This window comes from Rutidosis leptorrhynchoides, chromosome 8 (assembly GCF_046630445.1).
Source record: "Rutidosis leptorrhynchoides isolate AG116_Rl617_1_P2 chromosome 8, CSIRO_AGI_Rlap_v1, whole genome shotgun sequence".
Classification (NCBI taxonomy): domain Eukaryota; kingdom Viridiplantae; phylum Streptophyta; class Magnoliopsida; order Asterales; family Asteraceae; genus Rutidosis; species Rutidosis leptorrhynchoides.
In genome coordinates this window covers 167960828-167979532 of record NC_092340.1, presented here as the reverse complement: position 1 = coordinate 167979532, position 18705 = coordinate 167960828, and the positions used below count along the sequence as shown (strand labels likewise).

General features: G+C 34.2%; 1 long non-coding RNA gene across 3 annotated transcripts; it reads right to left on the bottom strand.

Moving 5' to 3' along the window:
* Positions 1-452: 452 nt before the first annotated feature.
* LOC139862363 (uncharacterized) lies at positions 453-17532 on the bottom strand. 3 transcript variants are annotated; one of them, XR_011764150.1, is made up of 6 exons: positions 17213-17532; positions 16585-16829; positions 16410-16471; positions 1933-2131; positions 948-1026; positions 453-688 (listed from the first exon to the last, which is right to left on the bottom strand). It is a non-coding gene; the product is annotated as an uncharacterized lncRNA (long non-coding RNA). The 3 variants fall into 3 exon arrangements; XR_011764151.1 differs by lacking the exon at positions 17213-17532 and adding an exon at positions 16992-17057; XR_011764152.1 differs by lacking the exons at positions 16410-16471; positions 16585-16829; positions 17213-17532 and adding an exon at positions 15770-16378 and having other exon boundaries at positions 1933-2292.
* Between the last annotated feature and the right edge of the window lie 1173 nt (positions 17533-18705).

Sequence of the window (18705 nt, the reverse complement as noted above, 5' to 3'; positions counted from 1 at the left end):
TGAGTTTTGCATATTTAAGGGTAGAAAAACAGTATTTACTAATATCTATTATTGTATAATTAGGAGGAACCTAAATCTTGATTCTGCCTTATTCAATTGATGATCTTAAGATCTTTAACTACATTTCCATTTGTTACCACACATTTAATAGGATATGATTGGTTTTAAAAGGAGCAATGCGAGTAGTAACTCAATTTTCGAACAAAAAATTTCACGCAATGGAAAAATCGATGAAATGATCACTCACAATTCAAGTTTCGTTTGCTCTCTTTTTGTCTTTCTTTATACATTAATTTATTTTATTGTGCAGACATTGGTTTGTATAAAAGTAGAATCAAATCGGGCCGCGCGATGCTGCGGCGTTATTGTTATTCTGTTACGCAACTTATAGAAAGATGTATAGATCAAACACTTTATGTTTTAAACAATACAAAATTACCAATATACTCCATATCTCATAAGAGGTACTGTATATGATAGACAAAAAAAAAACATCCTTTATGATCAGTTAACAAGTATAACCCAGGGGCAATAAATATTGTACATGCCTTTAAAATTAAGTGCAGCCTAATATCATTGATAAAAAGAAGGCAACATCTGATTTTAGGTTGGCTTTAAATAATAATAAAAAAAAAAAATGCAGCAAGCAACTGATTGGAGGATTGTCAAGAACTTGAAAGACTGCAGCCTGTGGCAATAAGAAAATAAGTTACATATCAACAACTTGATTATACAATAAGAAAATAAGTTACACAGAGTAATGGTTCCCCATGAACTGCATATATGGCTATTACGGAGCATGCACATTTTTGTAACAATTGGTGAATATTTCGGTTTCGTAACCGAGAATTGAAAAGGGGTATAACCAAGATTGGCTTATAATAAATGAAGCAAAGTACCCCTTATAAGTATATGAAGTATGAGAGGTAATGGTGATTATAACTTACCACTTTAGCCCGCTTAGTATGAATAGTAAGTGTATTTCTTTGAGACTGCTAACAATCAATTTGGATCATGGCCCATGGGCTGCATGAACAACAATAGCCACAGAGTCATGCTTTAGCCTTTCAATGGAGCTAACATATTGAATTCATATTTAAAAACAGATGGTATGCAAATCTAACAAATATCATAAATAAATTAAACATGTCAAATAAGTTTTGGTTATTAAGCATGTCAAATTAGTTGAACACTCGTATCAGACACGTCAAAAGTTACAGAGTGAACTTTTAATGGAGAATACCTCCTACTCCATCTAATTTAAAATACAGGCGACTATTAAAAAAATATACTTTAATAATACTGCTAACTGTAACCTAACATGGCCCACACAAAACATTGCTCAGGTGACCCATTAACCAACTCGTCCATTATCCCAGCTGTCATGTATAGTAATGCAAAAAAACGATGACTAACCATTAGGCATTTACAATGGGTCTAATATGTGTTTACACAATTACTTCGATGTGGACTTCATGAAACCTATCAATATAATAAATTAGGCACATTATGATTTGTCAAATAAGTGCTCACTTTATATGCTCCATATAAACCCTCGAAGGAAAATAGTTAGGTGTTATTGTTTTCTACTATCATTACAGCTCCGTACGTAGTGTGAACTTTCCTTAAATTGATGCCTTCAATATTTTTGACGCACCCGATGTAGTGATTAAGCGCTAAATTAAGCATACTCAAAATAGAAGTATATTGGAAATAGCTAATATTGTACTAATTCCATAATGGTTTCCAAGGATGTGGCTGAGTTCTTTTGGTCTATGCATATCAAGTATGTGGCTGAGTTGTTTTATCGTTGTTGTCATAGCGTATTAAGTGCTAAATAAAGCATACTCAAAATAAAAGTATAATGGAAATAGCTAATATTGTTTTATTATTTTGCGGAACTATATACTTAGTAGATAGTTATAGTGTTACCTGTCATCATGTAGGCTTTCAGTTGGTTGAAAGATTTGAATTCGAAGTAGTGTTGTAGGTATCGTACTGCTGGTATGCTCTCAATATTCGTTTGCAACCCAATTATCAGAGATGCTGGATTTGCGATTGTTTGGTCCCATCTTTTGGTAGGCTCACATATGAAATTTGACATTCGCGTCTGGTTTCAAGATTCTTTGGCCTGCAAATAGGTATACATAAATATAATTGTTAGGGGGAAACAAAAGCAACACCAATGCGACAGTAGCAACAGCAGGAAACAATATAACCATACCAATATCATTAGAGGTCATAGTCGTTGGTAAACAAATGCACCGAAAGCAGAAGGCCCATATAAGGTACCTGTTGGAGATATGGAGAACTTTAAACAATTAGAGGGAAGATTCCAGAAAACTCACACGAAGCTTCCACGAAATTGTTAGGAAACTCACATGTAACTTCTACGAAGTTGCTAGGAAACTCACATGTAACTTCCACGAAGTTGTGAGGAAATTCACATGTAGCCTCCACGAAGCTGTCAGGAAACTCACATGTAGCCTCCATGAAGCTGTCAGGAAACTCACATGAAGCTTCAAGGAATTGTTTTTAGCTTACTCCTTAAACCATTCTATAAATAGACCCTCTTGTAACTCATTGTAAACACACCACAAATATTCAGTAAATACATTCTCTAGTTGGTCCGTGGACTAAAACAATCACAACGATTGCATATAACCACGTTATCTCTTGTGTCGATTTACATTTCTTGCATTTATAATGTTTCGTTCATTAAGTGGGTTAGTAATCTTGTAGAATTACTATCGGTGAGTGATCTTGTTAAATCACTTGCGTTGTTTTGGGTCCTAATATCCTTACAACTGGTATCAGAGCACAAGGTTTCGTTAAGGGAACGATGGCGGAAGACGGGAAGTTTAGAATCGACCGATTCGATGGGAGAGACTTTGGCTTTTGGAAGATGCAAATTGAAGATTACTTGTATCAAAAGAAGCAACATCAACCTCTGTTAGAGACCAAGCCCGAAAGCATGAGCGATGCCGATTGGACGCTTTTGGATCGTCAAGCTTTGGGTGCGATTCGTCTTTCACTTGCTAAGAACGTTGCATACAACGTTGTGAATGAGAAGACGACGTTTGCTTGCTTGAAAGCACTCTCTAACATGTATGAGAAACCTACCGCTTCTAATAAGGTTTTTCTCATGCGACAATTGTTCAATACGAAGATGAAGGAAGGTACGAGTGCAACGGATCATATCAACGAGTTCAACAACATCATATCGAGGTTAGCATCGGTAGATATTGTGTTTGATGATGAGTTAAAGGCACTAATCTTGCTTTCATCATTACCGGAAAGTTGGTCGGGTACGGTTACCGCAGTTAGTAGCTCTACGGGAACTACTAAGCTAGCGTTTGAAGGAATAAGGGATTTGATTCTTGGTGAAGATACTCGTAGGAGAAACTCGGGGGAATCGACATCCGGTTTTTTGTTAAGTACCGACAACCGTGGTAGGAAATTTGATCGCGGTGAGAAGAAGGGTAGAAAGAAGTATAAGAAGAGGTATCCATCGAAAGATAGAAGTGAAGCTGTTTGTTGGGGTTGCAATCAAAAAGGACACTTTCAAAAGAATTGTAAAAATGATCCGGCGAAAGGTGTGAACTTGAAAGAAAGTGATGATGCACTTTTATGTAGTGTTGAAAATTCTATGGAGTCTTGAATTTTGGATTCGGGAGCTTCGTTTCATGCTACTCATGTCAAAAGGATGATGAAGAATTTTCGTTCATATCAAGGCAAGGTGAGATTAGCAGACGACAAACAACTCAATATAGAGGGCATTGGAGATGTTGTATTGAAGACTACTCTTGGCTCTAATTGGACCTTGAAAAACGTAAGGTACATTCCTAAATTAAAAAGGAAACTTATTTCGGTTGATCAATTAGATGATGAAGGTAACGCGGTTACTTTTAAAAACCGCCAATGGAAGGTAGTTAAGGGTAGTTGTGTCGTGGCTCGTGGACATAAAAGGGGAACTCTTTATATGGTTGAAGTGTTTGATGAAGACACGGTGATTGCTACGGTTAATGTTGAGTCCGAATCAACTCTATGGCACCGAAGATTCGGGCATATGAGTGAGAAGGGTATGAAGATGCTTGTTTCGAGTGGGAGAATTCCAGATTTGAAAAAGGTAGAACTTGGATTTTGCGAACCATGTGTATATGGGAAGCAAAAGAAGGTGACTTTTGGGAAATCGGGAAATGCTCCTAAGTTGGAGAAATTGGAGCTTGTTCATACGGATGTGTTTGGTCCAACCAATGTAGAATCACATGGAGGTTCTCGCTATTATGTCACCTTCATTGACGACTCCACTCGAAAGGTATGGGTTTATTTTCTTAAAGCTAAATCTGATGTATTTAATACATTTATGAAGTGGAAAGCTATAGTAGAAAATGAGACTAACTTGAAGGTCAAGTGCTTGAAGTCGGATAATGGAGGGGAATATGGTAGTCTTGAGTTTAAAGACCATTGTGCAAAGCTCGGTATTAGAATGTTAAAAATAGTACCAGAGACACCGCAACACAATGGGGTCGCCGAACGTATGAATCGTACGTTAAATGAAAGGGCTAAGAGTATGAGACTACATGCTGGTTTGCCTAAAATGTTTTGGGCGGATGCGGTTAACACGGCGGCTTATTTGATAAATAGGGGACCCTCAACACCGTTGGGTTTCCGAATTCCCGAGGAAGAATGGCAAGGTAAGAAGTGAGTTATGGTCACCTTAGGATCTTTGGGTGTAATGCATATGTGAAGACCAAAGATGCGGATAGAGACAAGCTTGAAGCTAAGTCAAAGAAGTGTATTTTCATTGGCTACGGTTCGGATGAAATGGGTTATCGTTGTTGGGATAACGAGGCTTGAAAAGTAATTCGTTCTCGCGATGTTACTTTTGATGAAGATTCGGTCTATGGCAAACCGGAAACGGGGAGTCCTAAACCGGGTCATGTTACTTTTGACGATGTTTCTATTGATGATCTTACAGGTTCTAGTGGGAGTACGGGAAACAATGAATTGCCAATGAACGGTGAGGCGTCAGAAAATGCTAATGATGGGGATGGTTCGGAAAGTGGTGATGATTTCGAACATATTGCGAGTTCTAGTGATGAGGAGGATACAAATGAAACCGGTCCAACCATTTCGGTTACTCCTACACTAAGACGCTCGACTAGAGTGCCCAAACCTAATCCTAGGTATTCTCCATCAGCAAACTACTTGCTCTATACCGAGAATGGTGAACCCGAAAGTTACTTTGAGGCAAGGAAGACAAAAGAATCCATACAATGGGAGCTTGCCATGAAAGAAGAGATGTGGTCACTTGAGAAGAATAAAACTTGGTCACTAGTGAAGTTACCTCATGATAAAAGGGCGTTGCAAAGTAAATGGGTGTATCGAATCAAGAATGAGTTGGATGGCAAGAAAAGGTACAAGGCTCGTTTGGTGGTTAAAGGTTTTCAACAAAAGAAAGGAGTTGACTACCAAGAGATATTTTCACCAGTGGTGAAGATGACTACTATTCGTTTGGTACTTTCTATGGTTGCATCCGAAGACTTACATCTAGAGCAACTAGATGTGAAGACCGCATTCTTGCATGGTGATCTTGTTGAAGAGATCTACATGAGGCAACCCGAGGGCTTTGAGGTAAAGGGTAAAGAGAAGTGCGTTTGTAAGTTAAAGAAAAGTTTGTATGGATTGAAGCAAGCACCTCGGCAATGGTACTTGAAGTTTGATGATTTTATGAAGAAGATTGGTTTCTTATGATGTGAAGCGGATCACTGTTGCTACTTGAAGAAACTCAAGTCTTCTTATATAATCTTATTGTTGTATGTTGATGACATGTTACTTGCAGGTTCCAACATGTCCGAAATTAACAAGTTGAAGGGATTACTTTCCCGTGAATTCGAGATGAAAGATCTTGGTGCTGCTAGGCAAATACTTGGCATGAGTATTGTGCGTGATCGTGTGAAAGGTACTCTATACTTGTCTCAATCCAAATATATTAAGAAAGTAGTAGAGAGGTTCAATATGGAGAATTCAAAGGCTCGTTCTATGCCTTTGGGTAGCACGATTAAGTTATCGAAAAGTCAATCACTAAAGACGGTAAAAGATAAAACGGATATGGAAAAGATTCCATATGCATCGGCCATGGGTAGTATTATGTATGCCATGGTTTGTACAAGACCCGATATTGCTCACGCAGTGGGAGTTGTAAGTCGTTATATGTCTAATCCGGGGAAAGAGCATTGGGAAGCGGTCAAATGGTTGCTTCGTTATTTGAAAGGTACTTCTAATATGGGATTGTGTTTCTCCAAAAACAATCTCATACTTAGGGGTTATGCAGATGCTGATTTGGGTGGATGTGATGATTCGGGGAAAAGCACTACGGGTTATGTTTTCACAATAGGGAAGACGGCAGTTAGTTGGATGTCTCGACTACAAAAGAGTGTTGCTTTATCAACCACTGTGACGTCCTCCAGATAGGGCCTGGAAGAATAACGTCACTAATTATATCAAATCACAGTTGTATAAACGAGAACGACTCTATATGAGACGTTTTATTGAGTTTTGCAGCGGAAGATAAATAGATTACATTGTATTTAGAACATTAAATGTCTTTAATTGATATGATATGTAATGAAGACTCCAAGCATAGCAAGCAATCATCATCAAAGCAGCAGATATACAGCGGAAGTAATACTTAAGTACCTGAGAATAAACATGCTTAAAAAGGTCAACACGAGGTTGAGTGAGTTCATAGGTTTGTCATAAATAATGATTTCAGTAATAGTGTTAGACCACAAGATTTAGTTTGTAAAGTTGATCTCCTGCAGGATCAAAAGTTATGCCAGTGCGTGATATTTAGACTAAACGTTGTTTTCCCCATGACAAGTTGTTCTGTCCTTGTCGTTTTAATTTCATTATTAAGTAATACAAAGACTTAGTCAAATGTATCGGGGACGTTACTCCCGATAGGCCTATCCCCAATAATTAAGAATGCCGCAGCAATTAAAAATATCACTGTAGGGACTTAGTCGGACATAGCCGGGTATAGCATAGTTTTAACAGTTGGTACTGATATTTAGACTAGACTTTCAAGTTTGCCCCGTAACAAGTTATTGTTTATACTTGTCGGTTGGGAACTTGCTGGTCATAGCCCAACATATCACAGTTTAATAGTTTGTACTTGTATTTAGACTAGACTTTCAAGTTTGCCCCGTAACAAGTTATTGTTTATACTTGTCGGTTGGGGACTTGCTGGTCATAGCCCAACATATCACAGTTTAATAGTTGATACGTGTAAAACAGTTATAAAAGTTGCGCATGTATTCTCAGCCCAAAAATATAGATAAAAAGGGAGCAGATGAACTCACATTAAATAGCAGTTGAAGTATTCCACGCAAGAAGGAAAGTAAAGCAAGTAAGTGATCTGGATATCAACCTTGAGGTATAACGTTTGATTAGTTAATGTCTAACTTGACATAAAGTATGTTTATTAATATAGCAACTATATTGACAGTGACGGTTTTCGAGAAAAGTTCCTATTTCTCAAAAGTTTCTATTTTTGGAAACCTATTATTTATGAAAAACTTCCACTTATAGTAAGCTTCTAGTTTAAGAATGTTCGGGTTATAATTCTTAACAAAGATGTTGTACAATCTCGCCCAAACTTCGTCGCTAACATGCAAGTCACTCGAATGATCTATTGTTACAGAGCGGCCCAGGATCTCTTGACCAGAATCTAAGTCTTGGCATTCGAGATCCACAAGCGTCCCATAATGGTAACAAGGATCACCCTAGGCCACAAGTAGCGGTAATGTTTGTAGTCTTTGTACGCTATCTTTAATTATAACCTTCACGTTAGGTGCGTATATACATATATATTCATTAATTCGATTTTAATTATAACTCCTATATATTAATTCATAAAAATACTTTTATAATTTTTAGTAACATATATTACTAATTATAACATGTTATTTATTTTTATTTTAATTTGCATATAATTTATAATATTATTTACATGTTTCGGTAAAAAATAATAAATCGAAGTAAATAGTAAAAAGTAAAAAGTAAAAAGTAAAAGTAAAAAGTAAAAAGTAAAAAGTAAAAAGTAAGAAAAGAATACTTACTAGTACTAATTCTTCAAAGAGAGAATGAGAGAAATTTTGGTGTGAGTTTGAATGAGAAATGAGGGGTATTTATACTTGAAAAAATTAGGTAAAAAGAATAAAATAATTAAAAGAAAAAGAAATATTTTAATTTTTAATGGGATTTTAAAATTCAAAAGTATTAAATGTTAGGTCATGGGATAATGCACAAAATAAAATAATAAAAGTAGTTTTCCATTATAATTTTTAATTAAAAAGTAATTTATTTATTTATTTATTTATTTTATTAAAAAAATCATTTATTTTAAGGATTTTTTTATATATATTTTTTTTTTAAAAATAAACAAATTGATTTACTACTTTTCCAAGAATATTTGTCAATATTTTTTTTATTCATAATAACAATACTGATAATAAAGATATTAATTATTGATATCTTGTTTAAAAAGGATATTAATAATAATAATATTAATATATCAAATTAATGCGTAATTATTTACAAATAACTGTTCGTGAATCGTCGGAATTAGTCGAGGTTAAATGAAATCATATAAAGATTTTTGTTTAAATTTTGCCGAAAATTTACGGGTTGTCACAGTATCCCCCTGTTAATAGAAATTTCGTCCCGAAATTTAGTTGTTGCCATCAGTCGGCGTTGTTTGTAAACAGGTGAGGATATTTTCGTTTTATTTGGTCTTCACGTTCCCAGGTATGCTCGGGGCCTTTCGTGAATTCCAACTAATAGGATATTGTTTTGTTTCTAGCGTTTAAATCTTACGATCCATAAATTCTACGAAGTGCATTTTATTATTAATGCGGAGGTTATCTAAAGGATTTAACAAGAGTGTCATTGATTAGTTTTTCCTCAGAAAGAGATGATGACGTTATACAAGCATTTCAATATACATGAAATGTGTGATGAATAATAGTGAGCTTATTTAAACCTTGAGCGTTTATGCCACAATATTAGGGTAGATAAAACAGAGAAGAGTTCATGAAAATCATAGTCATGAAATTTGATAGAGATCATCATTCTTTACAACAAGAATGATGAATATGAGTTGAAAATTAGAGTTTTATCGACATTTAATAATATGGATAAAGTAATTCGATTATAGAAAGAGTATAAATGAAGCTATCGTAAAAGATTGAAATGAGGAAATTAAATGTTCGTCTTAACTTTTGACGTAGTCACGATTGATTTCCGGGATTCAAGGAATTAGAGGAAATCTTCGTAGTCTATAGGATTTGATTTTCCGGTAATTAAGGAAATTAGGATTTTCTTTAATTAAATGCGGTGAATTGCCTCGATTGATGTGTCTGGAATTTCGCTATAAATTAGCTTCTTCCGTTTCATTATCTTCACCACTTCTATATTTTCTTTCCTCGATTCATATTTCCAAAAGATTTGTTAATATGCTCAATCCAGTTCTTGTTCTTGACCTTATATTGGTTATCAACACAATCTTCCTTCTTTTCCAACTCCCACCAGAGGAGTCTGTTTACTTCTATTATGCTCTAGTATTTATCGTATTTTTAGTTCTCCCGTGTCTTTATATTGCTATACGCATTGATATACACGGTTTGTAATTTCGATGTCGTTATCGGGCTTTATATTTTCCCTTATATGTCGGAGCTCTTTGCCTTTTTATTCTCCTCTCGACTCTAAGTAAAGCGAGTAATGGTCCAGAATTTGTAGGTATGGAGTTTCGAATGGACCTACTGTTCTAAGCGTAATATCACGATTTGATTTGGTAAATTACCAAAATTGCTCAGAATAGAACTATCAATAATATATTTTCTTGATATGTTCAGAGTTTAAGTAGAATATAAGAGTCGTGTAACATGACAAATGATGATCATAAAATCTATGAATCATCATCTTCTATTAAAAATTTAGCATGACTTACTGTAATATAATCACGTTGGCCTGACGTCATTATATTATACTAACTCATGCTTCAATTCCCAACACTACTTCAAATCATTCATAATTTAAACTTGAATTTTACAGAATATAAAAACTAATACAGTTTCCTTTATGATGTAATAAAGATATCGCAAGGAGACAGTTAATTGCGGTCAAGAATCGTTATGAAGATATCTTCAGAAATATAGAGGATATTTATAACGAATGATACAATGATATCTTAGAATTTCTAAGATCCAATGACGAGGAAAATTCTTCTGTTTCCTCTGCATTTAATGCAGCCATATTTGAATCATTGGTTATCAATCCGAGATGGTTTCAAGAAATTTTATTTTTAGATGATTAAACGCTGATTGTAATTGTCAACGGATCTAATGGTTAACGAATAGGCGTTGTTGATTTCAAAAGTAATGAATGATAATTTCGGTGGTTTGATGTGATAATTCATTGCAGAATACAAATGAATATAATTCGTGAATGTAGTGATCTTTAGGAAGATAACACCTGCTAAAGCTTTACTTGAATTCTGGTATGTTAATTTCAGAATGTGTAATTAAATTTGTATGAAATGATTGTATATCACTGTGAAGGTAGTGAGCATAATTAATGATTTATGAATCAAAATTGAAGAATGTACAGTGTATTAATGTGAGATATAAATATTTCTCGGGTATTACCTACCCGTTAAAATATTTTCACAATTAACAGTTTGTACAATAGAATTTACAATCTTTATGGAGATATACGTTCATATATGTATTCTTCAGATATAATCATGGATTTAATGAGTTAATATATATTAAACTCATCTGTTTTGCGGTTTGGAACGAGAGTAATAATCTCCAAAACCTTAGAGATTTCATAATTGTCGCGAAATATTTCGCTAATGAAGTTATGAATCAATACATTCATCGTTACACTTGATTTATTATGAAATGGAGTTTATTGTGTTGAAGCAGTGATTAACAATTGTTAAGTCATTAACGAAGGGTGTACATCATAGCATATTACTGATATGAATTAACCAAGTAGTACATACTAGTTGAGATTCACACGTAATTGCTTAGTACGGCAAAATTTATTATTGTTCCAAATCATACATATATAAGGTATACATATATAATTCTTCACGAAGAATGAGTCAATACATCTTAACTCATTATTACTAATATTCCTTGGTATCTATGGGCGTATGATGTTGATGTTTGAGGTGCTGAGTGTGATGTTGAGGAGTGGGATGCGGATGTTGTGGTTGATGAAGCTGATGCTGTTAGCGGTGATGTTGATGGTATTGGTGGTACTGGTTATGCTGCTGGTGCTACTGCTAGTGTTCGTAGGTGTCGCACCATATTCTCCAGAGCCACCACTCGAGCGCGAAGCTCGTTGACTTCTTCTACTATTCCGGGATGATTGGAGGTTGGAACAAGGGGGTGAATAAGATCTAGAATCTTCGATATTATATATTCGTGACGGAATACCCTGGAAAGAAGAGAGAAAATAGTGTTTCGGACTGGTTCGCCGGTAAGTGCTTCAGGTTCTTCACCAAGAGGTGAATTTGGTTGGTGGAAGGGATCACCTTCTTCTTGCCTCCATTGATTGAGTCGGCTACGAACCCATCCCCAATTCATCCAGAAAAGATGATGGCTGATTGGTTCGTTTGTTCCGGTTACGCTGCCGTTGGAGCTCCAAGAGTTCGAGAAATTCATATTATGTGTTTGGAATAGGGTTTGATATGAAATGGGTATTGAATACTGAATGATATATTCGTCTCCTTGAATACGTATTTATAGCAAAAAGATTTCCGTAATTTACGGAGAGAATTTAGGAAAAGTGGTAGACAAAGTTTACTGGAATAGATATGATAAGATATGATAAGATATGATGATGTGTCATCCATTTATGTAATAATGGTGGTATGACGTGTTGAGATTATAAATAAAAAGTTTGTAACCAGATATTGATTAAAGAATTACAATTCGTATACTGTGATAACCCAATGACATTTTCCGATTTGCAAACCGATGCATAAAGGCATAAGGCATATAGGTACGTGATATAACAGGGAGTTATATACGTTTGAGTATGAATAGTAACAATTATAGGAGTTTCAAAAATCATGGATAATATTTCATGTAATACATATGTAATACACAAAACCATGATAGATGACATAGGAATGTCAAGAATTTCAGAAATCATGGTGTCACATTTAAATGCGGTGGCGTAATTGGATAATACTTAGGGGAATTAGGAGAGTTCTTAGATTGGCTCGGCATTCTAAGATAAATAAAGTTCCTAAAGCATAGTGTAGCATTTAACAATTAAAGGCAACAATTAAAGGCACTATGGTCAAGGAAAGTTGTAGTCCTACATTGCTAAGGTACCTAATTGTATAAGGCACACATAAAATGCAATCCTGGTTCTCTACAACAACCTGCTCTGATACCAATCTGTGACGTCCTCCAGATAGGGCCTGGAAGAATAACGTCACTAATTATATCAAATCACAGTTGTATAAACGAGAACGACTCTATATGAGACGTTTTATTGAGTTTTGCAGCGGAAGATAAATAGATTACATTGTATTTAGAACATTAAATGTCTTTAATTGATATGATATGTAATGAAGACTCCAAGCATAGCAAGCAATCATCATCAAAGCAGCAGATATACAGCGGAAGTAATACTTAAGTACCTGAGAATAAACATGCTTAAAAAGGTCAACACGAGGTTGAGTGAGTTCATAGATTTGTCATAAATAATGATTTCAGTAATAGTGTTAGACCACAAGATTTAGTTTGTAAAGTTGATCTCCCGCAGGATCAAAAGTTTTGCCAGTGCGTGATATTTAGACTAAACGTTGTTTGCCCCATGACAAGTTGTTCTGTCCTTGTCGTTTTAATTTCATTATTAAGTAATACAAAGACTTAGTCAAATGTATCGGGGACGTTACTCCCGATAGGCCTATCCCCAATAATTAAGAATGCCGCAGCAATTAAAAATATCATTGTAGGGACTTGGTCAGACATAGCCGGGTATAGCATAGTTTTAACAGTTGGTACTGATATTTAGACTAGACTTTCAAGTTTGCCCCGTAACAAGTTATCGTTTATACTTGTCGGTTGGGAACTTGCTGGTCATAGCCCAACACATCACAGTTTAATAGTTTGTACTTGTATTTAGACTAGACTTTCAAGTTTGCCCCGTAACAAGTTATCGTTTATACTTGTCGGTTGGGGACTTGCTGGTCATAGCCCAACATATCACATTTTAATAGTTGATACGTGTAAAACAGTTATAAAAGTTGCGCATGTATTCTCAGCCCAAAAATATAGATAAAAAGGGAGCAGATGAACTCACATTAAATAGCAGTTGAAGTATTCCACGCAAGAAGGAAAGTAAAGCAAGTAAGTGATCTGGATATCAACCTTGAGGTATAACGTTTGATTAGTTAATGTCTAACTTGACATAAAGTATGTTTATTAATATAGCAACTATATTGACAGTGACGGTTTTCGAGAAAAGTTCCTATTTCTCAAAAGTTTCTATTTTTGAAAACCTACTATTTATGAAAAACTTCCACTTATAGTAAGCTTCTAGTTTAAGAATGTTCGGGTTATAATTCTTAACAAAGATGTTGTACAATCTCGCCCAAACTTCGTCGCTAACATGCAAGTCACTCGAATGATCTATTGTTACCGAGCGGCCCAGGATCTCTTGACCAGAATCTAAGTCTTGGCATTCGAGATCCACAAGCGTCCCATAATGGTAACAAGGATCAACCTAGGCCACAAGTAGCGGTGATGTTTGTAGTCTTTGTACGCTATCTTTAATTATAACCTTCACGTTAGGTGCGTATATACATATATATTCATTAATTCGATTTTAATTATAACTCCTATATATTAATTCATAAAAATACTTTTATAATTTTTAGTAACATATATTACTAATTATAACATGTTATTTATTTTTATTTTAATTTGCATATAATTTATAACATTATTTACATGTTTCGGTAAAAAATAATAAATCGAAGTAAATAGTAAAAAGTAAAAAGTAAAAAGTAAGAAAAGAATACTTACTAGTACTAATTCTTCAAAGAGAGAATGAGAGAAATTTTGGTGTAAGTTTGAATGAGAAATGAGGGGTATTTATACTTGAAAAAATTTGATAAAAAGAATAAAATAATAAAAAGATTAAGAAATATTTTAATTTTTAATGAGATTTTAAAATTCAAAAGTATTAAATGTTAGGTCATGGGATAATGCACAAAATAAAATAATAAAAGTAGTTTTCCATTATAATTTTTAATTAAAAAGTAATTTGTTTATTTATTTATTTATTTTATTAAAAAAATCATTTATTTTAAGGATTTTTTTATATATATATATTTTTTTTAAAATAAACAAATTGATTTACTACTTTTCCAAGAATATTTGTCAATATTTTTTTTATTCATAATAACAATACTGATAATAAAGATATTAATTATTGATATCTTGTTTAAAAAGGATATTAATAATAATAATATTAATATATCAAATTAATGCGTAATTATTTACAAATGATTGTTCGTGAATCGTCGGAATTAGTCGAGGTTGAATGAAATCATATAAAGATTTTTGTTTAAATTTTGCCGGAAATTTACGGGTTGTCACAACCACCGAAGCCGAATATATGGCTATTGCGGAAGCTTCTAAAGAGCTTGGTTGGTTGAAAAACTTCTTAGGTGAGTTGGGTAAAAGACAAGACTATTACGTCTTGAATTGTGATAATCAAAGTGCGGTTCATCTTGGGAAGAATCCGGTGTTTCATAGTCGTACGTAACACATCAAGATAAGGTATCATTTTATTCGACAACATATAAATGATGGTACTTTATTATTGGAGAAAATCCTTGGTACGAAGAATCCTGCTGATATGTTTACTAAGGTTGTTACGACAGAGGAATTGAGGTTTTGCATTACCTCAATTGGTCTTCTAATGAATTGATGAGAGAAGACCCCAACTAGAGAATTAGAGAGTTAATGTTTCATTTCTAACAAGTAGTGTTGAAGACCTTGTATCGAAAGTCTGCTCATCCGAAGTATGTGTTGAGTGTGCGTGTCCCAAATGGAGTTTGGCGGTATAATGGTGGTTTAACGTTCTTGGTTAGATCGTTGATATTTTAGGTTGACGAAGGTTGAGTTTGTTCAAAGTCTCCAAGTGGGAGATTGTTGGAGATATGGAGAACTTTAAACAATTAGAGGGAAGATTCCAGGAAACTCACACGAAGCTTCCACGAAGTTGTTAGGAAACTCACATGTAGCTTCTACGAAGTTGTTAGGAAACTCACATGTAGCTTCCACGAAGTTGTGAGGAAATTCACATGTACCTTCCACAAAGCTGTCAGGAAACTCACATGTAGCCTCCATGAAGCTGTCAGGAAACTCACATGAAGCTTCAAGGAATTGTTTTTAGCTTACTCCTTAAACCATTCTATAAATAGACCCTCTTGTAACTCATTGTAAACACACCACAAATATTCAGTAAATACATTCTCTAGTTGGTCCGTGGACTAAAGCAATCACAAGGATTGCATATAACCACGTTATCTCTTGTGTCGATTTACATTTCTTGCATTTATAATCTTTCGTTCATTAAGTGGGTTAGTAATCTTGTAGAATTACTATCGGTGAGTGATCTTGTTGAATCACTTGCGTTGTTTTGGGTCCTAATATCCTTACAGTACCAACACCACTATCATCAGTAGCTAATAATCTTCTAATACTTCTCTATTTCGTAGTTGAAGAAGTTAAGCAAACCTCACTACTTGCACCATCAGAGACCAATGGTGAAGCAACTTCAAACTGATTATACATGTGCATTAGTAACAACTACATAACAAATGAAAAGAAATTAAATTGATTATCTAGGCATAAGGTGAAAAGATAACCTCTGATGCGTGACTTTAAAATTAAGTTTTGTAGCAAAATCAGGGTGTTGACTGCTAGAGAAAAGATAACCTCCAATGTCTTCTATTATAAGCTAGGTATGTTATGCACACTCATGATATAAGTGAAAGCAGTAACAAATCTAAAGCGTTATCTTATACAAAGTAAGAAATAAAATAATTTGAATCATTTGCGAAACTCAATGAATAACTAACATAAGTTCTGTAAATCCTCTCAGATAAGACCACACGACTCCGCGATCTCCAGTTGCAAGAAGATTAACAAAATGTTCAAATTCTATAGATGAGATAATATCAAATGCATACAAATATACAACTCAACTGTAAATGAAGGAAATATAGGTTGTTGAACAACTATATATAATATATCAATAAATTTAATTCAAATTAAAAGTTAAAAAGAAATAAAGAAGAAAACCTGAGCATCAATATGATAAAAATCAGCAGAAGTCCCTTGAGCAGGTAAACTAAGAGAAACACCTGTAAAGATGACCATGACACTCAATATAATGATCCTGACACTTATGATAAATAAATTTGTAAAATACTTTTTCATTTTAGACTAACTTCATTATATCTGAAACATCCCTTACTTCATTTTCGGTCACAGATTTCATTACTTTTCCACCTTCCATTCTTTGGATACGTAAACTAACTGATAATAATGGTTCATGATCAACGATGAAGCTTGTGTGATTGTAATTGTTGGCGTTACAACGTGAAATAACATTTATATTAGCCAATTTAAGAAAAGAGTAGTTGGAAGAAGGGGCCATTACATACGTTGGAGCTTTTGGCTTAAATAGGTGGCATGAACCACCTGCATATGAAGCTGAAGCTGTAAAATGAAACATAATTAAACAAATATCTTAGAGCTCCAGGTATAAATGCTAATAATCTGATTATAAATATAAAAGGAAACCTAAATATAATATATGCCAAATCACAAAGAAAACAACAATTGAATCAATCCAAGAGTCAAACGAAAAAAAAAATGTACATTTCAAATAACAAAACGTCACCACAACTATTGCAGCCAAATCCAGAGATCAGGTAAAAAAAAAAAAAAAAAAACCCTAGAAAACAAATACATGTAAAAATTGGGGAGAAATCAGGGTAGAATGAAAGAATCAAAGAACCAAAAACATATATTATCAATTAGTTGGTAACACATATTCAGGGCGGCTAGAACATTGACGATAACGATTACAGTTTTATCACCTTTAAACCTAATTTTTGCATCAATCTTCACCCGATTTCAGTGGTCGATAGTCTTCGATCTGATTTTGCTCAAGACTGATGGGTTAAACCTAATTTATGCATCAATCTTCACCCGATTTCGGTGGTCAATAGTCTTCGGTATAATTTTGCTCAAGACTGATGGATCGCCGCTGTGATTTTTTCGTAGAACGATGGATTTGATAGCCTTCGCTGTGATTATTCTGATGTGGCGCCGCTGTGATTTTGCCATAGAACGATGGATTTGATGGAAGAGGAAAGGAAAACAATGTAGAAGGGAGAGATGAATTTTTAGAATAAAATACGGAGTAGTTTAGAATAACCTGGAAGGGAATAAGGAAGTTAGGGAAAAGGATGTCGGATTAGGGTTATTAGTGAAGAAAGGGGCCAAATTTAGGAGGAGATTTAGTGTGTAAGGATAATGTGTGTTTTAAGTTGGCAATTTCAATCCCCTGGCCTAGAGCCAGTAATCTCTTTAGAACTAACCTAGATTGCTTATTAGTGCAAGTGAATTATGTAAAAGATAGAACTAACCTAGATTGCTTATTAGTGCAAGTGAATTATGTTAAAGATATAAGAATAAGAAAAGGGTCGGTATAATGTGTATATATATGTGCGTGTATCTTGCAAAGTTACCTAAGTTTGTCTAACATGGCGACAAGTTTTGGAGTTTGAAAATTAATGTGCACCACAGATAATCTATGCCTTCGTTATGAAATTAGTAAACATACATTGTTTTAGTCGAGCACAACTTAGTTTATAAGTTGATAGTTTATAGTTTATAGTGTAAATTTGTAATAACTACTCGAATTGTTTACATTTGCTCTTTTTACATGAAACGGATATATCTGCTCGCGGTGTAAAGGCGGTATCTCCGCGGTGTAAAGGCAGTATCTGTTATTGTAGGGGTAATGTTACTGCAGCATGATAAGAAGTGGTCAACGGTTTGTGTAATTTCTGTCAACGAATTACTCCAATTATGATTAAGATAACTGGTTACGGAATACAAGTGAGTGGTAATACTAACATAACTACTTTGGATCGACATATGTGTGTGTGTGTGTATATATATATATATATATATATATATATATATATATATATATATAGATCGACATAATTGCTGCTCTTTATATTAGATAACCATAAAGTTCAAAGTAGACATGTCTAAGTGATTTATGATTTTTTTTTTTTTTTTCATTTTAGATGGTTGATTTAGCTGGATGATCTACTTAGTCTAACCTTATCGGATGTGAATTTTAGGTACTGTTTTGTTGATAAATAATTTGAGGTTTATTGGATTCGGAAGTGTTACTTGACGTTTTGTTATGACTAATTTTTATTGCATCTCATGCAGAATATGTTTTAGCATCTTCTTTGGTATTTTCAGTGAGGTGGTCATCACAAAATTTTTTACTTCTGTTCCCTTTTTTTGTTGTTGTTTCTTTGCTCAGTATTCTGTTGATGTAACTCGA